The following is a 25,560-nucleotide window of genomic DNA, read 5'->3' as shown; positions in this document are numbered from 1 at the left end:
TCCACATCAGCACACTACCCCCAATCCCATGTGCTTTAATGGTGCACATTAATCTCTTGTGTGGGACCTTGTCGAAAGCCTTCTGAAAGTCCAAATACACCACATCAACTGGTTCTCCCTTGTCCACTCTACTGGAAACATCCTCAAAAAATTCCAGAAGATTTGTCAAGCATGACTTCCCTTTCACAAATCCATGCTGACTTGGACCTATCATGTCACCTCTTTCCAAATGCGCTGCTATGACATCCTTAATAATTGATTCCATCATTTTACCCACTACTGATGTCAGGCTGACCGGTCTATAATTCCCTGTTTTCTCTCTCCCTCCTTTTTTAAAAAGTGGGGTTACATTGGCTACCCTCCACTCCATAGGAACTGATCCAGAGTCTATGGAATGTTGGAAAATGACTGTCAATGCATCCGCTATTTCCAAGGCCACCTCCTTAAGTACTCTGGAATGCAGTCCATCAGACTCTGGGAAATTATCGGCCTTCAATCCCATCAATTTCCCCAACACAATTTCCTGACTAATAAGGATTTCCCTCAGTTCCTCCTCCTTACTAGACCCTCTGACCCCTTTTATATCCGAAAGGTTGTTTGTGTCCTCCTTAGTGAATACCGAACCAAAGTACTTGTTCAATTGGTCTGCCATTTCTTTGTTCCCCGTTATGACTTCCCCTGATTCTGACTGCAGGGGACCTACGTTTGTCTTTACTAACCTTTTTCTCTTTACATATCTATGCAAGGTGGTGCCCTGTTTCCTGCCAGCAGTGACCTATTCATCTTGTGCCAGACCTCTGTTGCTCCTTTTCCAGGCCGCCAGGCCACTGGCTGGCTACTGGGCAATAAGGGATCTCTCTTCTGGACGTGGCTCACAACTCCTGTCAGCAACCCGGACATCGAGGCAGAATTGGCATGCTGCCACCATATACGTCATTGAGCAAACCATCAACGTGCTCATGCAATGCTTCTGCGGTCTGGCCTATTCTGAGTTGCTCTGCAGTGCAGCCCCAACCCTGTTTTCAGATTTGTGGTTGTGTTCGGCATACTGCGTAACTTCATTATAACAAGGCACTGGCGCTAACCGCCACCTGGGCAGCAAGTGCACATAAGAACATAAGAACATAAGAATTAGGAACAGGAGTAGGCCATCTAGCCCCTCGAGCCTGCTCCGCCATTCAACAAGATCATGGCTGATCTGGCCGTGGACTCAGCTCCACTTACCCGCCCGCTCCCCATAACCCTTAATTGGAGTAGGCCATCTAGCCCCTCGAGCCTGCTCCGCCATTCAACAAGATCATGGCTGATCTGGCCGTGGACTCAGCTCCACTTACCCGCCCGCTCCCCATAACCCTTAATTCCCTCATTGGTTAAAAATCTATCTATCTGTGATTTGAATACATTCAATGAGCTAGCCTCAACTGCTTCCTTGGGCAGAGAATTCCACAGATTCACAACCCTCTGGGAGAAGAAATTCCTTCTCAACTCGGTTTTAAATTGGCTCCCCCTTATTTTGAGGCTGTGCCCCCTAGTTCTAGTCTCCCTGACCAGTGGAAACAACCTCTCTGCCTCGATCTTGTCTATCCCTTTCATTATTTTAAATGTTTCCATAAGATCACCCCTCATCCTTCTGAACTCCAACGAGTAAAGACCCAGTCTGCTCAATCTATCATCATACGGTAACCCTCTCATCTCCGGAATCAGCCTAGTGAATCGTCTCTGTACCCCCTCCAAAGCTAGTATATCCTTCCTTAAGTAAGGTGACCAAAACTGCACGCAGTACTCCAAGTGCGGCCTCACTAATACCCTATACAGTTGCAGCAGGACCTCCCTGCTTTTGTACTCCATCCCCCTCGCAATGAAGGCCAACATTCCATTTGCCTTCCTGATTACCTGCTGCACCTGCAAACTAACTTTTTGGGATTCATGCACAAGGACCCCCAGGTCCCTCTGCACCGCAGCATGTTGTAATTTCTCCCCATTCAAATAATATTCCCTTTTACTGTTTTTTTTTCCAAGGTGGATGACCTCACATTTTCCAACATTTTATTCCATCTGCCAAACCTTAGCCCATTCGCTTAACCTATCTAAATCTCTTTGCAGCCTCTCTGTGTCCTCTACACAACCCGCTTTCCCACTAATCTTTGTGTCATCTGCAAATTTTGTTACACTACACTCTGTTCCCTCTTCCAGGTCATCTATGTATATTGTAAACAGTTGTGGTCCCAGCACCGATCCCTGTGGCACACCACTAACCACTGATTTCCAACCCAAAAAGGATTGAGCAATGGTGCAGCAGGGAGGGATTCAAATTCCTGGGGCATTGGAACCGGTTCTGGGGGAGGTGGGACCAGTACAATCCGGACGGTCTGCACCTGGGCAGAATCGGAACCAATGTCCTTGGGGGAGTGTTTGCTAGTGCTGTTGGGGAGGAGTTAAACTAATATGGCAGGGGGATGGGAACCAATGCAGGGAGATAGAGGGAAACAAAAAGGAGGCAAAAACAAAAGACAGAAAGGAGATGAGGAAAAGTGGAGGGCAGAGAAACCCAAGGCAAAGAACAAAAAGGGCCATTGTACAGCAAAATTCTAAAAGGACAGAGGGTGTTAAAAAAACAAGCCTGAAGGCTTTGTGTCTTAATGCAAGGAGTATCCGCAATAAGGTGGATGAATTAACTGTGCAAATAGATGTTAACAAATATGATGTGATTGGGATTACGGAGACGTGGCTCCAGGATGAGCAGGGCTGGGAACTCAACATCCAGGGGTATTCAACATTCAGGAAGGATAGAATAAAAGGAAAAGGAGGTGGGGTAGCATTGCTGGTTAAGGAGGAGATTAAGGCAATAGTTAGGAAGGACATTAGCTTGGATGATGTGGAATCTATATGGGTAGAGCTGCAGAACACCAAAGGGCAAAAAACGTTAGTGGGAGTTGTGTACAGACCTCCAAACAGTAGTAGTGATGTTGGGGAGGGCATCAAACAGGAAATTAGGGGTGCGTGCAATAAAGGTGCAGCAGTTATAATGGGTGACTTTAATATGCACATAGATTGGGCTAACCAAACTGGAAGCAATACGGTGGAGGAGGATTTTCTGGAATGCATAAGGGATGGTTTTTTAGACCAATATGTCGAGGAACCAACTAGGGGGGAGGCCATCTTAGACTGGGTGTTATGTAATGAGAAAGGATTAATTAGCAATCTCGTTGTGCGAGGCCCCTTGGGGAAGAGTGACCATAATATGGTGGAATTCTGCATTAGGATGGAGAATGAAACAGTTAATTCAGAGACCATGGTCCAGAACTTAAAGAAGGCTAACTTTGAAGGTATGAGGCGTGAATTGGCTGAGATGGATTGGCGAATGATACTTAAGGGGTTGACTGTGGATGGGCAATGGCAGACATTTAGAGACCGCATGGATGAACTACAACAATTGTACATTCCTGTCTGGCATAGAAATAAAAAAGGGAAGGTGGCTCAACCGTGGCTATCAAGGGAAATCAGGGATAGTATTAAAGCCAAGGAAGTGGCATACAAATTGGCCAGAAATAGCAGCGAACCTGGGGACTGGGAGAAATTTAGAACTCAGCAGAGGAGGACAAAGGGTTTGATTAGGGCAGGGAAAATGGAGTATGAGAAGAAGCTTGCAGGGAACATTAAGACGGATTGCAAAAGTTTCTATAGATATGTAAAGAGAAAAAGGTTAGTAAAGACAAACGTAGGTCCCCTGCAGTCAGAATCAGGGGAAGTCATAACGGGGAACAAAGAAATGGCGGACCAATTGAACAAGTACTTTGGTTCGGTATTCACGAAGGAGGACACGAACAACCTTCCGGTTATAAAAGGGGTCGGGGGGTCTAGTAAGGAGGAGGAACTGAGGGAAATCCTTATTAGCCGGGAAATTGTGTTGGGGAAATTGATGGGATTGAAGGCCGATAAATCCCCAGGGCCTGATGGACTGCATCCCAGAGTACTTAAGGAGGTGGCCTTGGAAATAGTGGATGCGTTGACAGTCATTTTCCAACATTCCATTGACTCTGGATCAGTTCCTATGGAGTGGAGGGTAGCCAATGTAACCCCACTTTTTAAAAAAGGAGGGAGAGAGAAAACAGGGAATTATAGACCGGTCAGCCTGACATCGGTAGTGGGTAAAATGATGGAATCAATTATTAAGGATGTCATAGCAGTGCATTTGGAAAGAGGTGACATGATAGGTCCAAGTCAGCATGGATTTGTGAAAGGGAAATCATGCTTGACAAATCTTCTGGAATTTTTTGAGGATGTTTCCAGTAGAGTGGATAAGGGAGAACCAGTTGATGTGGTATATTTGGACTTTCAGAAGGCGTTCGACAAGGTCCCACACAAGAGATTGATGTGCAAAGTTAGAGCACATGGGATTGGGGGTAGTGTACTGACATGGATTGAGAACTGGTTGTCAGACAGGAAGCAAAGAGTAGGAGTAAATGGGTACTTTTCAGAATGGCAGGCAGTGACTAGTGGGGTACCGCAAGGTTCTGTGCTGGGGCCCCAGCTGTTTACACTGTACATTAATGATTTAGATGAGGGGATTAAATGTAGTATCTCCAAATTTGCGGATGACACTAAGTTGGGTGGCAGTGTGAGCTGCGAGGAGGATGCTGTGAGGCTGCAGAGCGACTTGGATAGGTTAGGTGAGTGGGCAAATGCATGGCAGATGAAGTATAATGTGGATAAATGTGAGGTTATCCACTTTGGTGGTAAAAACAGAGAGACAGACTATTATCTGAATGGTGACAGATTAGGAAAAGGGGAGGTGCAAAGAGACCTGGGTGTCATGGTACATCAGTCATTGAAGGTTGGCATGCAGGTGCAGCAGGCGGTTAAGAAAGCAAATGGCATGTTGGCCTTCATAGCAAGGGGATTTGAGTACAGGGGCAGGGAGGTGTTGCTACAGTTGTACAGGGCATTGGTGAGGCCACACCTGGAGTATTGTGTACAGTTTTGGTCTCCTAACCTGAGGAAGGACATTCTTGCTATTGAGGGAGTGCAGCGAAGGTTCACCAGACTGATTCCCGGGATGGCGGGACTGACCTATCAAGAAAGACTGGATCAACAGGGCTTGTATTCACTGGAGTTCAGAAGAATGAGAGGGGACCTCATAGAAACATATAAAATTCTGACGGGGTTAGACAGGTTAGATGCAGGAAGAATGTTCCCAATGTTGGGGAAGTCCAGAACCAGGGGTCACAGTCTAAGGATAAGGGGTAAGCCATTTAGGACCGAGATGCGGAGGAACTTCTTCACCCAGAGAGTGGTGAACCTGTGGAATTCTCTACCACAGAAAGTTGTTGAGGCCAATTCACTAAATATATTCAAAAAGGAGTTAGATGAGGTCCTTACTGCTCGGGGGATCAAGGGGTATGGCGAGAAAGCAGGAATGGGGTACTGAAGTTGAATGTTCAGCCATGAACTCATTGAATGGCGGTGCAGGCTAGAAGGGCCGAATGGCCTACTCCTGCACCTATTTTCTATGTTTCTATGACCCATTTATCCCGACTCTCTGCTTTCTGTTAGCCAGCCAATTCTCTATCCATGCTAATACATTTCCTCTGACTCTGTGTACCTTTATCTTCTGCAGTAACCTTTTGTGTGGCACATTATCAAATGCCTTTTGGAAATCTAAATACACCACATCCATCGGTACACCTCTATCCACCATGCTCGTTATATCCTCAAAGAATTCCAGTAAATTAGTTAAACATGATTTCCCCTTCATGAATCCATGTTGCGTCTGCTTGATTGCACTATTCCTATCTAGATGTCCCGCTATTTCTTCCTTAATGATAGCTTCAAGCATTTTCCCCACTACAGATGTTAAGCTAACCGTCCTCTAGTTACCTGCCTTTTGTCTGCCCCCTTTTTTAAACAGAGGCGTTACATTAGCTGCTTTCCAATCCGCTGGTACCTCCCCAGAGTCCAGAGAATTTTGGTTGATTATAACGAATGCATCTGCTATAACTTCCACCATCTCTTTTAATACCCTAGGATACATTTCATCTGGACCAGGGGACTTGTCTACCTTGAGTCCCATTAGCCTGTCCAGTACTACCCCCCTAGTGATAGTGATTATCTCAAGGTCCTCCCTTCCCACATTCCCGTGACCAGCAATTGTGCAGGGGGAAGAGGAGCAAGATCAGCACAAAGAGGAGGACAAGCAGGAGCAGCATCAATCATCAGCGCCCCGAGCTGCCAGAGCTCTTAGAGATCAACTGATACAAGGGTGCTTCAACTGAACCATGCCTTTAATGCCCAATTCACGATTTCCCGGTTTAGGCATGTAGAGAGTGCCTCACTTCCTGCACAATCAACCTCCTCCAATCAACCCTCCCCCCTCCAACAATCCTCCCCCTGCACACCCCTCCCCCACACACCCTTCCCCCCCAACACCCCCCCCTCCACACCCCTCCCTCATACAATTCTCCCTCCCAACAACCCTCCCCCTGCACACACCACTCCCCTGCACACCCCTCCCCCAGCACACCCCATCCCCCGCACACCCTTCCCCCCGCACACCCCATCCCCTGCGCACCCTATCCCCGCACACCCCTCCCCCCGCACACCCCTCCCCCTGCACACCACACCACTTCCCCGCACACCGCATCCCCTGTACACCACTCCCCCGCACACCCCTCCCCCTCTCACCCCATCCCCCCCACACCCATCCCCAGCACATGCCTCCCACCCCTCACCCCATCCCTCGCAGACTCCTCCCCCGCACACCCTCTCCCCCCCCTCTCCCGCACACCCCTCCCCCCACATTACCTCACCCTGCACACCCACATTTTCTCGGCTGATCGAATCTCTAGTCCTCTGCATTTTTTGATTCTTCTCTTTTTAATATATAACCTAAATTTAACGAACTTCCTTTTGGTTGATATTACACCAAAATTAAATGGTGTCGGTGTTTGGAAAGCTAAATGGATATTTCAGCAAACAATAGTGTTAAATTGAGCGTGCTCCAAATGCTGCTGCCAATTCCTTTAAATCCTAGATGAAAACTGTAACCTCAGTTTATTAAATGAATATAAGTTTTGCAGATGTTACACCAGTGACACACAGCAGTATATAACCCTTAACTATTCGGCTTGGAACATGACTAGTGACAGTTGTAATATCCTGTGATTACAATTTCATTTGACTAACCTTTCATAGCCATTCCTGTCATACTCTGACAGAATAGTAGTCACCCGCCCAACTTCTCCATATCCCTGCCGCATGTTTATCAGGGTTTTCGTCTAGAAGCACCACAAATCTTTTTCTCTCCAATGTCGGTGGTCACAAAGGGGCATTTATAAGGGAAATAAACTGTATAAGTTATTCACTGAAACTGCCATTGCTTATCCACTATGTTAGCTCCTGCCTCTTCCAGGAGTTCAAGCTCTGTGACCCAATTCAAATCATTGCTTATGTTCGATATATGGAAATGCGGAGAAGATTGGTAGTTAGAGCAACTGAATTATTTATAGACGGTGTAGCGTCTTATTTCAAGGACTAGGACAGGACATGCACACACTGTCCTGTACCAGCTTTGTACGCACATGTAAGTCGTTTGATTTGTGTGTAGGACTGCGATTTACTTCCTCTTTCTAACAACCCGTGGAGATACACAGTGCAATCGTTCTTGATCAAAATTAAGTCACAGTGTATGTGAGTGGAAAGCAAAAACTACTCATGGAGAGTTTTATTTTTCATCGTATGTTGTGAAGCAACAGGGATTAGAGAATGAGAAAATCCATAATTCTGGAGTGTCTGAATGACTTTGGCTTCAAATACTACAAAATATATTAGATACTCCATCAGAATATGACCAACATTTCCACTTCAAGTACTTGCATCTATATAATGACTTTTATGCTCATGTCAGCTGTGGCTCAGTGGGTAGCGCTCTTGCCTGTGGCAGAAAGTTGTGGGTTCAAGTCCCACTTCAGAGGCTTGACCACAAAAATCCAGGCTGACACTCCAATACAGTACTGAAGGAGTGCTGCATTGTCGGAGGTGCCCTCTTTTAGATGAGATGTTAAACTGAGGCCCTGTCTGCCCTCTCAGGTGGATGAAAACGATCTCATTGCACTATTTCGAAGAAGAGCAGAGGAGTTACCCCCGGTGTCTTGGATAATATTTATTCCTCAATCAACATCACCAAAAAACTGACCATCTGGTCATTATCACATTGCTGTTTGTGGGAGCTTGCTGTGCGCAAATTGGCTGTTGCTTTTCCTACATTCAATAGTGACTACACTTCAATAGTACTTCATTGGCTGTAAACCACTTTGGGATGTACTGAGGTTGTGAAAGGAGCTATATAAATACGAGTCTTTCAGTCCCAAGATGCTTTAAGGCTTAAATATCAAGTCAAAGAGAGAGAGGTTTGGAAGGGTCATCGAAAGCTTCATTGAAGAGATGGGTCTTGAGAAGGTTTTTAAAGGAGGGAGAGAGGTGTAGAGGTTAGTAGGGGAATATTCTGGAGACTAAGACCCAGGCTGGTTTGTGACAGATTTTGCGTTCGGCGATCGGCAAATGAGCATGAGCGGAATCTTGGGGGAAAAAAACTTCTCAAAACAGGCGCAATTTACGCCAGGATCACCGATTGCGCCCAAAGCGGAAACTCTACCCCATCTATGTTTACATTTCTATTCGTTTTATATACTTCTGCGCCCAAGCCTGTGGTCAAATGATTAATTTTGGTCCATGCGCAGAAAAGATTTTTAGGTGTCGCAGGACATGATGAAAGAATTCACATAAGTCTGAGCAACTATCAATAAATTTCACCTTTTTTTTGTAAGACTGTAAGAAAGTGGCATAGCAAACCCTCGCCTCATGTCTGAGCCTGTTGTAGGCTAATTGATAGAAATGGATTACTAACATTAGTCAACCCCATTATTGTTGGATTATGCAACTACCAAAATGTTAGAAGGTGGACTACGAGTACCCGAATCTTTTCTTTACTAGCTTGATTACTGGAATTTTCTCTGCTCAACAACATTGGTAAAATGAGTGGGTTACACCAACATTCTGGACTCAATTTTCGTTTTGTTGCCGCCTTTGTTTTCACCCCGGAGGGGCAGGAATAACAGCGAGAAGCATTTCTGGGCTGGCGGCCAGCTTCCAGCGCCCCATCGGGACATTCGGTGCTGGGTTTGCAGGGGCATGGAGCAGTACAGTCCGGGAGAGGCGAGCCGGTGTGCAAGGCCCCTAGTTGTGACACCGTCTCGTTATTTGTTTCATGCTCGATCCGTAGCACCCTGTAGCACACCGAGTGGGACCGCTCGTAAAAGCTGGCGGTCCGACCGATACCGGCCGCAATGAGGGAAATAATGTCTACCTGAGATAAGTGTGATTAATTTCAATTTTTTTATTTTCGCAATTTATGTTGATGTGGCATCAGTAATATATTGGGAATGTTTTTAGTGGGGGTTTTCAGATTTGTTTTTTCAACGGAAGCCTATCTTAGGGCGCTCCGAGGCCAGCTGTTTAGCTCAGGATTTTCAGTTGCTCAGCCGGCCTAGCCGAGGTGTGGAACGACTCCCTTAGCGCCCCTCTCCATACTCAGGGCCCAGCTGGTGAATTTTGCAGCTAGAGATACAAACTATTTTCCGGCACAAAATTTACCGCTCCGCCTGGATTAACGCCGCAACAGAGGCGTGACCAAATTTCCACCCCCAAGTATTAGTCAACAAAATATTCCCCGTCTTTTTATTTTCAGATATCAATTTTTTTCAATATTTCCATTTTTAGAAATACTCCCAATAATGGAAGAGGCCAGAAAAAAGCAGAACCACATGAAAGCATATCCCTCAGGATAAAACTGTATCTGAGAACTACAAACAGAAAAGGCTGCTCCTTGAGCACCTCATCTTTTGCTTAGACACTTTACAGTCTTCTGGACTCAACATCGAGTTCAACAATTTCAAACCATAACCTCTGCCCCTATTTTTTTTCTTTCTTTCCGTTTTTTTCCTCTTTCCCACAGCAGCTGTTGATGATTCTGCCATCCCCATTTGCAACCTATCGAGACTCATCTTTTGTTTCTTAACTTGTCCCATTACCATCTCTTTTTGCCTTGCACCATCATCCCTTTTGTCTCTTAATCTCTTCTGCCTTCCACCCTATCACATACTTTCCCTTTTGTTCTTTCCCCCCTTTCCCTGCCCCTGTACTTGCTTAAAAACCGGTTACATCTCTAACTTTTTCTAGTTCTGACAAAGGGTCATACGCCTGAACCGTTAACTCTGTTTCTCTGTCCACAGATGCCGCCTAATGTTTCCAGCATTTTCTGTTCATATTTTAGATTCCAGCATCTGCAGTATTTGACTTTTTTCTGAGAACTACATTTGTGTGAGATGCTATCAGAAACTGTCAAGCCCAACAATAGTCCTTTAATGAGTTGACTAATCGTACCAGGTCTGTGAGGCATGTTATTTTTGCAGTTGAATCAAGTGCACTCAACTTACATTTTTTTTGTAGGGCTATACTGGACAGACGTCTTCTGTTATAATAGGCAGTGAATTGAGGCCTCTCTGGGTGCATACGATGTACACGCAACCGTAGATGCCTCGTAAATGCATCCCCAACTCTTACCCGGCAAATGTCCTTCAAACTCTTATGCCTGGTAAAAGCAGGCATATAGCCTACTTTTATCAGCGTAAGAGGTTTTAAAAGATAGAAAAATTAAATTTTATCACTAATTTTTATATTAAAAACCCTGTCCATTAAGGTAGTTAAGTGTATTTTTACCCCTATTAAACATATTAATTAAAAAAAAAACATTTTTCTCCAAAACATTTAATTAAATTCGATTTCAATTAATTTAAAATACATGAGGTGTTTTTTTTTAATTTTTGTGTTGTGTTTCTGTGTTTTGGAGGTATTCTCATTGATAGTAATGGGAGCTTGTACAAACAGAGCTCCCATTATTATCAATGAGAATACCCCATGTTCATTAGTGGTCCAGGCCCATGTGATCCCAGGTTACGCTTACATTCCTGGGATGTGTGAGCCCACACGCTGGGCTGCGAAAGGAGGCTTCAGACTGCAAGTACACGTTCCTCCGGAACCACCAGGTACTTTCATAAAAATAATTTTGGTCGGAGGCGTCCACCCGCAGGAAGCCACCGACTGTAATTTTTGCCCTAATGTCATTTGAGAAGGGTATTTTATGGGATTCTTCATATAAGACTGAATAACAATATGAAATTACAGGTGGTTGATGGGAGCCCAGAAGATTGGGATAAGTGGACGGAGAGATTTTCCATAGCTTTATGTATGCTTCAACAGCCCTGGCTGTAAGAATGTACAGATTCTTAATTTTGTGTATATTAAAATGCTTCGCTAGGCCAAGAGACTTTTCAAAGTGAAATAAAGCTGCTTAATGTAACAAGCTGTCTTTCACTGATAAAAAGAGAATATGAACGTTCTTTAAGTCTTGCTCTGAGGGTTTAATGGAGATGGATAAGCGAAACTTTGATGAGCAAAGGCTAAAAACTTGACCAAATTCACCAGCATGCTTTGAAAAACGTTAAGCAGTGCTGATGGGTAAATTTCTTTCGGAAAACTTGTTGAATTGCTAAACTGTGAAACATTAACCTTATTTTCTTAAAAGGGCTGTTAAGGCCAGACAACGCAATCAGGATGGGGCCACTGGGTCATAAGAACATAAGAACATAAGAAATAGGAGCAGGAGTAGGCCGTAAGGTCCCTCGAGCCTGCTCCGCCATTCAATAAGATCATGGCTGATCTGATCATGGACTCAGCTCCACTTCCCCGCCCGCTCCCCATAACCCCTCCTTCGCCCCCCATCACTCAAGAAACTATCTATTTCGGTCTTAAATTTATTTAATGTCCCAGCTTCCACAGCTCTCTGAGGCAGCGAATTCTACAGATTCACAACCCTTTGAGAGAAGACATTTCTCCTCATCTCAGTTCTAAATGGGCGGTCTCTTATTCTAAGATCATGCCCTCTAGTTCTAGTTTCCCCCACCAGTGAAATTACAGGTGGTTGTTGGGAGCCCAGAAGATGGGGATAAGTGGACGGAGAAATTTTTCATAGCTTTATGTATGCTTCAACAGCCCTGGCTGTAAGAATGTACAGATTCTTAATTTTGTGTATATTAAAATGCTAGGCCAAGAGACTTTTTGAAGTGAAATAAAGCTGCTTAGTATAACAAGCTGTCTTCCACCTTGTCAAGCCCCCTCATAATCTTATATGTTTCTATAAGATCACATCTCATTCTTCCGAATTCCAATGAGTAGAGGCCCAACCTACTCAATCTTTCCTCATAAGTCAACACCCTCATCTCCAGAATCAACCTAGTGAACCTTCTCTGAACTGCCTCCAAAGCAAGTATATCCTTTAGTAAATATGGAAACCAAAACTGCACGTAGTATTCCAAGTGTGGCCTCACCAATACCCTGTATAGCTGTAGCAAGACATCCCTGCTTTTATACTCCATCCCCTTTGCAATAAAGGCCAAGATTCCATTGGCCTTCCTGATCACTTGCTGTACCTGCATATTATTCTTTTGTGTTTCATGCACAAGTACCCCCAGGTCCTGCTGTATTGCAGCACTTTGCAACCTTTCTCTATTTAAATAATAACTTGCTCTTTGATTTTTTCTGCCAAGGTCCATGACCTCACACTTTCCAACATTATACTCCATCTACTAAATTTTTGCCCATTTACTTAGCCTGTCTATGTCCTTTTGCAGATTTTTTGTGTCCTCCTCACACATTGCTTTTCCTCCCATCTTTGCATTATCAGCAAACTTGGCTACGTTACACTCAGTCCCTTCTTCCAAGTCGTTAATATAGATTGTAAATAGTTGGGGTCCCAGCACTGATCCCTGCAACACCCTACTAGTTACTGATTACCAACCAGAGAATGAACCATTTATCCTGACTCTCTGTTTTCTGTTAGTTAGCCAATCCTCTATCCATGCTAATATATTACCCCCAATCCCGTGAACTTTTATCTTGTGCAGTAACCTTTTATGTGGCACATTATCAAATGCCTTCTGGAAGTCCAAATAAGTCATGAAACAAGACATCAGGAGCTGAAGGGAGGAAACAGAAATCAAGTTAATGAGTTTTGCACAATGTGACCTAATGGTTTGCTGACCATTTCTGCAAATTCTTATGAGTAACTGAATGACTCGGGGTTAGATAAGGACAGCTAGCAGATAACAATGGTCTGTAAACACAGGATGTGCATGGTTGAGAGATTTACAGATCAGACAACTCAAGCCGAAAATTGGAGGAACGCCTCTCACAGTCCCTGCATGATGAAAATTTACGGAGAAGATCAAGAACTGTATAAAAGACAGTGACTAAAAGATATCAACACTGCAGTTGGAAGGAGGTGCCCTGGCCAGTCATCTCGTCCAAGAGGATCTACAATCAATGCTGGAATGATCATCTGTGGGTGGTTGTATATATGATCTCTTGTATTGTTATACTGTTCAAATAGTGGTTAAGGTTTTGAATCTGTCTTAAGAACAATAAAATATTAAAGACAGAACTCGTGTGTCTTGTGTAATTTCTCAAAAATCTCAAGTACAAATCTGTAAATCTGTAAACTGTAGATCTCGGGAGTGAGGTGGTGGGGGTCGATTGTAATGCCTGTGAAATCATGGGAGTACCTCTGGCTCTATAGGAGGGTTTTTTCTTAATTCAAAATTTAAAATGTGTGGGCCAGTGAAGAATCTTGAGTGGTGAAGGCCCAATACCTTCCCCACTCATTGGGAACTCATTTCTCAAAGGGTACTTTAACCGGCATTAACATATTGAAAGGGCCAAATGCGGAATGGGCCCAACAAATTTAGTAGTGGGACCAACAGCTCTGCAGATTGGATTCAGGCCACCACATTGGTAAATTGGTATGCTTTGCACTTGTTTTACGCCCAATGAATAGTGAGGGAAACCCGTGAAAGGGAAGACTCGAGGACTGTCCTTGTGCAGTCTGGAGGAGCGCTTCTGCCACATCAAGACAACTTAAAACAATTAAAATAAACTTGCCTTTCTGAGCTCTTCTTCTCAACAGGTTTGGCCTGGCAGCGACCACAGGGGCTTCCCTGTGTAGGCTTCAAGTTAAGTTTGTAGTCGGGCCCCAATAACGTCATCAGAGCTCGATCTGTATATTTACATAAGAACATAAGAAATGGGAGCAGGAGTAGGCCATCCCTTGAGCCTGCTCCACCATTCAATAAGATCATGGCTGATCTGATCTTCGCCTCAACTCCACTTCCCTGCCTGCTCCTCTTATTCTTCAAAAATCTATCTATCTCCACCTTAAATTTATTCAATGACCCAGCCCCCACTGCTCTCTGGGGTAGAGAATGCCAAAGATTCACGACCCTCTGAGAGAAGAAATTCTTCCTCATTTCCATTTTAAATGGGTGACCCCTTATTCTATGCTCTCTCTGCATCCAACCTATCAAGCCCCCTCAGGACCTTATACGTTTCAATAAGATCACCTCCCAGTCTTCTAAACTCCAATGAGTATAGGCCCAACCTGCTCAACCTTTCTTCATATGGCAACCCCTTCATTTCAAGAATCAACCTCATGAACCTTCCCTGAACCGCCTCCAATGTAAGTACATCCTTAAATAAGGAGACCAATACTGTACGCAGTACTTCACGTGTGGTCTCATATTTAAGGAAGGACGCTGTTTCCTTTTACCGGGTTTCCATCTTGCCTGCTAAAAAGAGCAGGTTAATACTGGGCTGCCGGAAAGGTAGCAGGATCTGAGGAGAAAGAAACACGGGCATTTTACCTGTACTCTCACTCACCTAATTTCTGCTAGGCGGTAGGTGTTAAAATTCCCCCTTAATTGTTTGCTTCTGTACCTGGATGTAAAAGATCTCCTGACATTATTCAATCAAGAACAGGAAATTCTCCAGGTATCCGAGTCAACATTCTCCCTTCAACCAACATCACCAAAAATAGATTAGCTGGCCATTCATTTATTTGCTCCTTATGGGACCTTGTGTGCAAATTGACCACTATGTTTGCCTACATTAAAGCAGTGTATTTAAAATGTAATTTATTGCATATATAACAATTTCTGGACATCATGTGGACGTGAAAGGGGGAATTTAAATGCAAGTCCTTTCCTTTGTTTTTTTCTCTCACTTTCTCTCTTTTTCTTTCTGTTTTCTTTCTCTCTTTTTCTCTTTCTTTTTCTATTTCACTTTTTACTTTCTCTTTTGCTCTTTATCTCTGATTCCCTTTTTATCTTTTTCTATCTTTCTTTCTTGCTTCTATCTTTTTAGTTCTGATCCTTTCTTTTTCTGTATTTTTTCTCTCTTTTTCTCTCTTTCATTCTCTCTTTCTTGCTTTCTCTCTCTTTCATGATATCACTGGGCTTTTCCTTTGTTTGTTGTGAAGCCGGAGACATTCTGGAGTATGAAATATGCAAACATCACCTTCAAAGGTTGAGGAAAGATGCTTGGAGCCACCATGACCAGGATTATAAAGGATTCTCTTAAATGCTTGTATAAATATCAGGTAAAGATGTCTGGAGCATACATATGATTGGTGGCGGAGTAAACTTTAGATTTGAAATGGCATTTTTTTTTGTGGTATCCATATCTTTAAGTTATTATGTAGTCTGAGAAGTGAATGAACACAACCCACCAGCTTTAGCCTCATGTCAAAAATAAAACATGTATTTGTTTTCTCACAATCAATGTTCTCTGAAGAGATCACTAAGAATCTAGCACCGATGGGCGGTCATAGGTTTCAAAGGCATTAACAGCAGTAAGAGGAGAGCTCCAAATTTACACTTGTCCAAACTCCGTGCTGCTAATCCACAAATCCCTGGTGTGAACTTGAGCTCATCCAAAGCTCTACTCCCGTATCCTCAGCCACACCAAGTCCCGTTCACCCATCACCCCTGTGTTCACTGACCTACATTGGCTCCCGGTCCGGCAACACCTCAATTTCAAAATGTTCATCCTTATTTTCAAATCTCTCCATGACCTCGCCCCTCCCTATCTCTGTAACCTACTCCAGCCCTAAAAACCTCTGAGAACTTTGCACTCTTCCAATTCTGGCCTCTTGCGTATCCCCGATTCCTATTGCTCCACCATTAGTGGCCGTGCATGACTAAATCCTAACCTGTGGAATTCCTTCCCAGAACTCTCCGGCTCTCTACCACTCTCTCCTTCTTTAAATCACCCCTTAAAACCTACGGGCTAGAATTTCCTAACAACCCACCAGCACCTAATTGCCACTCAAAAGACTGCTAAGATTCCCAAGATTATCGCTGGTGAAAATTTCCCCTAAAAAAAAGAAAAACATTTGTCCAGTGAAAAAAATGGGCGTTGCACCCCCATTTTCTGGGCGAAAAAGTGGAATTTAGAGTTGAATGGGCGGTTCCTAAACAAAATGGGTGATAAATTTAAAAATCACGAAAAACTTTTTAGTGCAGCAGAAAAACACTAAAAATATATATATTTAAAACATCACCTAAAAATCATAAAAACATTCTCAAGATCCTTTTAACCAAAATCACCACAACAGAATTTTAAAATAATGAGCAAAAAAACAATTACTAACCTTTTTCTTGCAGAGCTACTCACCTTCCGCCCAGCTCTGCTGATCCTCGTGAGCGTTTTTTTTATGCTCACCTATGGGTCACCGCTGAGCCAAATATTGCACCATTGCAATATGAGGACGGTGCATCTGTTTTTTAAGGCCCACTACCGCCTATTAACGCTGCGCTGGATACCACCCATTTCTGGAGTACTTGCCTGACATGGGCTCAGCCTTATCATTCCCTCCATTTTGCTTGCAGCTTCACAGTGGCCCAGAAGATGGTGGATAATGAAGAAAAGCCATTTTTCATGCAAATGTAATGATATGTGCTGTACATATTAACAGATATGTGAGGTTTCGACAACATGACCACCACTACTGTACTGAAGTGATTCAATTCAGAAAATGAACATTTGACTAATTGGGAAAATTGGGAGAACCTTTCCTTCAGTAGGCTTTGAGCTGACATATATGCTGACTTTCTGCTATAAATTGATTCTATGTTAGCCGATTGACACTTAATGTGCAAACACTGTATCAGGAAGTCTATCAACGATTGTGACCTCTTAAATCGTTGAAAATGATTGGATTGTGCAATAAAAAAGTTCTCCTATTCAAAGAGGCTCACTGTCTCAGACACACACCAGGCACTGAATTAACTCGCAGTGCAGGATTACAGAGAGAAAGGGGCTCACTGTCTTACACGGAAGGGGGAGGGGTTGTGTCCATGCAATGGGGCCTCATCCAATTCACTGTGTGTACATAACAACCTGAGAGGGGTGGGGGGGTGAGAGGGAGAAGGGAGTCAGTCAGTGGGTGTACAAGGAGACCTGAGGGGGGGGGAGAAGGGAGTCAGTCAGTGGGTGTACAAGGAGACCTAAGGGGGGGGGAGAAGGGAGTCAGTCAGTGGGTATACAAGGAGACCTGAGGGTGGGTTGTGGGGGGGGGGGGGAAGGGAGTCAGTCAGTGGGTGTACATGCAAGTAACCATTGTTCACGTGGCTTGACAGTGTGGTCGTGGGGCTATTCAACTGTAGCAGACATCACAACTGTAATGTATGCACCTGTGAGAATGCTCACAGGTTGGTAGAGCAGTTGCATTGTGAGAGGCTTACCCAGTTACATGATGTTCACAAGACTCAAGAAAACCACAGTCAGTTGTGTCTAGGTCACCTAAGATAGGGTATGAGTTTACAAGGGACACCCTCAATCACACATTTAAAGTTATCTTTCTGAAAAGTTGTCAAATGGGAAATATTTTCCCCTTCCCAGAAGTGAGTGAGACACAGTACAATAATGGTTGAGTTGAATAAAATTTTATATAAAACTAGTAATTTTTAAAAACGTTAACAATGTAATAAAATAACATATTTTTGATGAATAAAAATGTTCACAACAACAAACATTATAAAGAACAGCAACAACATCAACAACAGTATCAACAGCACTGAAAAGTCCCTGCACGCTCCCACAATTCTACCTGCAGCCACCTTTCCCAATGCCTTTCCTCCCCAATCCCCCCCCCCCACCACCCTTGGCCCTGATCCTTTCCTGCTCTTCCCGCTAACAGGACCCCTGGCCCTGCCCAGGTTGGAACCAGAACGTTCTGCACCAGCAGAGCACATTGAGCATGACTGCTGAGGGGGGAGGACGAGAATGTTTGGGGGTTCTGGAGAAGATGGAGGTGCTAAGGACCGATCTTCATAGTTGGAAGAAGGTGCTTCCTCCCAACTATCAGGTGCTGTCACCATTGGTGGTATGGCACTTTGGGGTGCAGTGCCATATACCACAATCGTCGATTGCCGCATTGCATTGGCATTGGCGGTCTGGGTATTTTCCCTCACCACGGCAATCAGCTCCGCCATGTCCTCCGATTGGCGAGTTACTAAAGCCGCAATGTTTTCTGACAACCCAGCAATGGACTGGAGGAGTTCTCGAATCAAGTTGATGCTCATCCTGGACAGTGCCACCATGTCCAGGCTAGCATCTGCCTGTCGGCAGTTTTCCCACTTTGGCGGATCAGCTGGCGCGGATTCACCACAGGGGTCAGTGTGCGCTGTTGCAGTCCGCTTGGTCCCGCTTCCTCAGACCGGAATCCAAGAAAATTGGATTCCGACGAGGAACCGGTAGCTGCAGGTAGAAACAACCCTTGAAGTCCCGTCACCCCTCCCACCTCATGCAACAGCAGCGTTACAACACTTTGAGAAGTGTTCTCCTGCAGCTCCTCCAGCATCATCTCCTCCGTATCCTCCACCACCATCTGTAGATTTTGTCTCCGCTGTAATGACTCCTCTCTGGGAGCGACGGCCGGCTCCACCTCAGCAACTATAAAAACGTTAATGGTTGACGACAAGGAAGGGGAGGGGTCAGAGGTAACATCAGACCAATTCACTTTGCGCAGGCTTATGTAGAGAACAAACATTTTTTACTGAGAATCATTAAATCAAAGTATCATAATCAATGGATAGAGAAAATACATGACATAACAAAACTAGAGTCCCAAACAGTTTGGTTTCCAAGTGGCACAATGTGATCAAACCAAAAATCATGTCTGAACAAACAACATTTCTTAGTCCCACCATTAAATTACATTCTACATTATATTGCTGTAACATTGAATTATATGACCACAGTACAGTCCAGGCATTATGCAGACTTACCCTCGGGGGCAATTGATTCAGCACCAACACACGTGGCGCTGCGATCGTACGCCCCCGTCAGGGCTGCAGCGCGTTGCTCCAGGTCTGTGAGAGGAATAGTGTTGGGTGCACCATCGTCCGTTTTGCGGAGCTCTGCCCTATTGCTTGCTACTTTCTTCTGCAAAGGTGAAGAAAAATGTGTGAACTAATTTGACAGTTATTAATACCGAACACACATATACATACATACATACCCAATATATTGGTACACATCCCCAATTAACCGTCCCCCAGACTTTGTGAACGACTGCACGATTTAAGTTTTGTTAACATGCAACTATTGCATGATGAACACATTAACATACAGAGCACTAACACAATGAGATCGATGATGGGAAATAAAAATGACACTAAGCTTTACAACATCATAAAACGTGTTACTATTCAAGAGTAAATTGTCAATGCATGATAAAAGTTAGCACTTACTCTCACAGATCCAACGATGTCATTCCACCGTTTGCAGCACTGGTTTGGCTCCCGCATCATGGGCACGGTGGAGGACACCGCCTCAGCGATCTCTCGCCATAAGCGCTGATAGATAACCGGTGGCTGTTTACCTCGTGTTAGTTGATGCCGATGCGCCTCCACTTCACCCACCTATGCCTCCTGGGTTTCCTCCGAAACACGAGTGGCCCTTTTTTCCCACCTAACTCCCTCTCCACTTGCATTGGTTGACTCTCCATTCTTTGCATATATATGCAATGTATGCTGATGTATATATATATGTTTCAATGTAAATAAATAATTATTTATTTATTATTATTTTTCAGATTTATTATTTTAATTATTATTACTTATATGATTAATTATATTGCTTTACAATATTATATAATTCTCAAAATACTGAACAATACTCAAAAAAACTAACACAACCCTCACAGCTCCTCTCCCACTAACCTTTGCAGCTTCAACTGACAAGCGCAGTCCTTCTGTTGTCTGCGCATGTGCGGGGTTACCCTTGACCCCGCAAACGCGTGAGATTGGCCGAGCATGTGCAGACAAATATTGCAATTCCTTTCAGCCAGCGGTTCAGCTTTCCTTTATACAGGAAAGCTGATCGGCGACTTTGGGCCCGTTTTGGCCGCCCGCTCCACTTCGCTCCTGTACCGCTTCGCCACCGCCGACATGGACCACCCGAAAACCGTGGGAGCGCACACCAGCGGTATTCCAGCAGTTCAAAAAGACGCAGCTGCCGGAACACTGCTAAGGATCGGATGGGGGCGATTTATAAGGAAAATCCAGTCAACAGTGTGATTTTCCCATTACATTTCTCCTGAGTTTCAGGTCAAGTGTGCTTTGACTTCTCATCAGTATTAATAATTTTAGCCTTGGGCTGGATTTCCATGGTTTTAGAATATTTTCCAGTGATATCGCCTTGAATCGCTCGGAATTTACAATAAAAGAAATCCTCTCTGTTGGCACAAAACTTGAAATGCATTTAAATGGAACACCTCCAGTGTGTCTCATACAGTGAGGTTTTCTATTAATGTGGTGAGTACCATCTGTTTGACATTGTAGTGTCAGGAACCAGATAGTAATTCTAAAGTGGTGGCTCTTAAACACACGGAAGATGAAGGCTCACTATTAGCTGTAGACATTCAGTAGTTACTAAATCAAATTTATGAAATATGCATCAACAAAAGAAATGTACTAAATAAAGAGCTTATCAGTGCATTTGGTTTCAAAATCTTGGTTGGATTTGAAATACCAGCAATATTTTTTTGAGTGATAACGAGATTATGCTGTTATTCTGAACCACTTGATACGCTTAGGGCTTGAAGAACATAAGAACATAAGAAATAGGAGCAGGAGTAGACCATTAGACCCCTCGAGCCTGCTCCACCATTTAATAAGATCATGGCTAATCTGATCATGGACTCAGCTCCACTTCCCTGCACATTCCCTCTAACCCTTTATTCCCTTACCCCTCAAAAATCTGTCTATCTTCGCCTTAAATATATTCAATGACCCAGCCTCCACAGCTCTCTGGGGCAGAGAATTCCATAGATTTACCACCTACTGAGAGAAGAAATTCCTCCTCATCTCAGTTTTAAATAGGCGGACCCTAATTCTGAGACTATGTCCCCTAGTTTTAATATCCCCGATGAGTGGAAATATCCTCCCTGCATCCAACTTGTTGAGCCCCCTCATTATCTTAAATGTTTCGATAAGATCACCTCTCATTCTTCTGAACTCCAATGAGTATAGGCCCAACCTACTCAACCTATCTACATAAGTCAACCCCCTCATCTCCGTAACCTTCTCTGACCAGCCTCCAATGCAAGTATATCCTTTCTTAAATACAGAGACCAAAACTGTAAAGTTGTAGCAGGACTTCTCTGCTCTTATACTCTATCCCCTTTGCAGTAAAGACCAACATTCCATTTGCCTTCCTGATTACGTGTTGTATCTGCATACTAACATTTTGTGTTTCATGCACAAGGACCCCCAGGTCCTCTGTACTGCAGCATTTTGCAATTTTTCACCATTTAAATTATAATTTGCTTTTCTATTTTTACTGCCAAAGTGGATAACCTCACATTTTCCCACATTATACTCCATCTGTCAAATTTTTGCTCACTCTCTTTGCAGATTTTTTGTGTCCTCCTCACAATTTGCTTTCCCACCCATCTTTGTATCATCAGCAAATTTGGCTACATTACACTCGGTCCCTTCACCCAAGTCATTAATATAGATTGTAAATAGTTGAGGCCCCAGCACCGATCCGAGGCACCCCACTGCTTACTGATTGCCAACTGGAAAATGATCCATTTATTCCGACTCTCTAGTTAGCCAATCCTCTATCCATGCTAATATATTACTCCAAACTCGGGAACTTTTATCTTGTGCAGTAACCCTTTATGTGACACCTTATCGAATGCCTTCTGCAAATCCAAATACACCACATCCACTGGTCCCCCCTTATCCACCCTATTCGTTACATCCTCAAAGATCTCCAGCAAATTTGCCAAACATGATTTCCCTTTCATAAAACCATGCTGACTCTGCTTGATTGACTTATGCTTTTCCAAATGTCCTGCTACTGCTTCCTTAATAATGGACTCCAGCATTTTCCCAATGATAGATGTTAGGCTAACTGGTCTATAGTTTCCTGCTTTCTATCTGCCTCCTTTTTTAAATAGTACCGTTACATTTGCGGTTTTCCAATCTGCTGTGACCTCGACAGAATCCAGGGAATTTTGGTAGATTACAACCAATGTATCCACTATCTTTGCAGCCACTTCTTTTAAGACCCTAGGATGTAAGCCATCAGGTCCAGGGGACCTGTCCACCTTTAGTCCCATTATTTTACTGAGTACTACTTCTTTAGTGATAGTGATTGTATTAAGTTCTTCCCTCCCGATAGCCCCTTGATTATCCTCTAGATGTTTTTAATGTCTTCTACCTTGAACGTCTCTGCCATTTCCCCATTCTCCATTATTAATTCTCCAGTTTCATTTTCTAGGAGAGCAACATTTACTTTAGCCACTCTTTTCCTCTTTATGTATCTGTAGAAACTCTTACTACCTGTTTTTATATTTCGTGCCAGTTTTAGTCGTTCTTTACTGGCTTTTAAGTTTCCTAATTCTCTGGCCTCCCGCTAATCTTGGCCACATTGCACGCCCTTGCATTCAATTTGATACCATCCCTTATTTCCTTAGTTAGCCACCGATAGTTATCCCTTCTCTTAGTCTAACCTTCACATTGGGATATATTTTATTTGCGAGTTATGAAATATCTCCTTAAATGTCTGCCACTGCTCATCAACTAGCCCATATTTTAGTCTATTTTCCCAGTCCACTTTAGCCAACTCTGCCTTGATACCTTTGTAGTCTCCTTTATTTAAGCTTAAGACACTGCTTTGAGATCCAACTTTCTCTCCTACCAACTGAATTTTAAAGTTAACCATGGTCACTCATTCCTAGAGAATCCTTCACTGGGAGATTGTTTATTTATCCTGTCTCATTACACAGTACCAGATCTAAGATAGCCTGCTCCCTGGTTGATTCAGCAACATACTGTTCAAGGAAACGATCCCAGATACACTCTATGAACTCTTCCTCAAGGCTACCCTGGCCAATTATCTTTGTCCAATCAATATGAAGGTTAAAATCGCCCATGATTATTGCCGTTCCTTTTTTACAAGCTTCCATTATTTCTTGATTTATACTCTGTCCAAGAGTGTAACTACTGTTAGGGGCCTAATTTGCTCTGTAAGTTTGAGCTATGTGTCCATTGTGCATCCTTGGTAATAATTTTGTGATTTACTATTAACTTTTACCCACATTCCTAACTGGTGAAATATGCCTAGTGTATATTAATGAATAAGTTTGCCAGAAATGCTGCATTTTGTTTGTTTGTTGTTTGCTTTTATAAATTTTTGTGATACATATAAATGTACTTTAGTCCCACCTCCCGTTATAATTCTCACATTTATAACAGGCTTTAAAACAACGTAGTGAGTCAGCAAAGATCCAGTGGTGAGCGAGCCATCTAGCAAGACATTCATCTAGCAAGAGATCTATCTAGCATCAATCTAGCAATAGATCTATCTAGCAAAAGATCCATCAAGCAAGAGATCTATAAAGTAAGAGATCCATTTAGCAAGAGAACATTTAAAGAGATCCATTTAGTAAAAGATATATCTAGCAAGAGATCTATCTAGTACAAGATTCATCTACTAAGTGATCCATCTATCAAGCGATCCATCTAGCAAGAGATATATCTGTGGAATAGGCTCCTGGGTAGATGTTGGATCCAGACCTCAGCTGTGTGCGCATGAGAAGAATAGGGTCATTTAAAAAATACACAATTACAAATATTGGTAAGGTGGTAAAACGTGTCATCACCAATGTTGGAAATTGGGAGGGGATGAGCAATTCACTTCTCCATCTTCAGGTGATCAGCTTCGGTTGCCTCTGGTGAGTGGTAATTCAATGCATTAACGGCGTGAGAAAACGCTTTTTATTTTCAGTTGATGTTACTGTTAAAGCTCATTCAAGAATCAACTTTATTGACGAGAGAAACTTCTACCTCTTAGAATTTAAAATGGATTTTTCTCCCAGACGTCAGAGATACAAGAAAGGAATAAATGTAACTAATCAGGAAACTTATGAAATGGGTCAGAGGCCAAGTGAGGAAAGAAATATGTTGATGCGGTGTGATTGCTTGCTGATCATTCCAGTGTAATCTAGCTGAAGGTGAAAGGCCAATGATAACGCTGAGATTTGAAAATGCAAATAGTTTCTCCAATCAAGTGCAAAAATAATTTGTGTAACTGGTGTGACAATCATCTGTAACATCATGAAATTAAAAACTAATCTGTGGTGAGTAGACTAGAAAACCTGAAATGCTATTTTATTCCAGTTTTTGAATTGAATTGAATTGAATTGCTGACTGTTATCCATCATTTAGTCAGGTTTTAAATATGGTCCAATAAACAATTAACTATCAAGTCAGCCAGGGCCCTAGATTGAAATGATGAAAAAGAACATTCAGCTCTGGAGAGGAGAAAAATATATGTAATTACCATCCGGGTTGCTCTATGAGGACCCAACCTGGGAACAGCAGTGATGTCTGGGCTGGATTTGGCACAGGCCACAACAAGAAGCTGAAAAACTAAGGACAACGTGCCTCTACTGATGAATTTCTGAGAACTCTCCTGAAACCGTCTTTACTCAGACCCTGGTTAGAATGTGGAACTTGCTACCATATGGAGTGGTTGAGGCAAATAGCATAGATGCATTTAAGGGGAATCTAGATAAGTACATGAAGGAGAAAGGAATAGAAGGATATGTTGATAGGGTAGAGGAAGTAGGTGGAAAGAACCTTGAGTGAAGCATTAACACCGACATAGACCAGTTTGGCTGAATGAATCTGTGCTGTAATTACTATTGATCAGCTGTGGACCCCAGAGTATGAGACAACAGGTGAGTCCGATGGGAACCAAGGAAGGAAAAAGATTTTTACAATGTTACAAAAAGGAAATGCTAATTTTGACCAAATGATAACGCCTTCTGCTATCTTTTTCAAGTTGTAATATTGTAAAATTGCAAAGACTCTATAATACTCAATGTTAAATGCAGTTTTCAGTTGTACATTCTAGATTGATGAAGCACTAATTGTAAAGGATCCAAAAAGTCAGGTACTGGGGGAGAAATTGAACCCCTTTTCATCCATCTTTTGTCATAAAATGGGGGCAAAAACTACGAATTACGCAGGGCTATGTCCTGCACCCAAAAGATAACCGACAAATGTACAATACCATATTGGCTCAGGTGATATTCAG

This window comes from Pristiophorus japonicus, chromosome 8, assembly GCF_044704955.1.
Source record: "Pristiophorus japonicus isolate sPriJap1 chromosome 8, sPriJap1.hap1, whole genome shotgun sequence".
In the NCBI taxonomy this organism is placed as follows: Eukaryota; Metazoa; Chordata; class Chondrichthyes; family Pristiophoridae; genus Pristiophorus; species Pristiophorus japonicus.
This window is presented reverse-complemented; position numbering follows the sequence as displayed.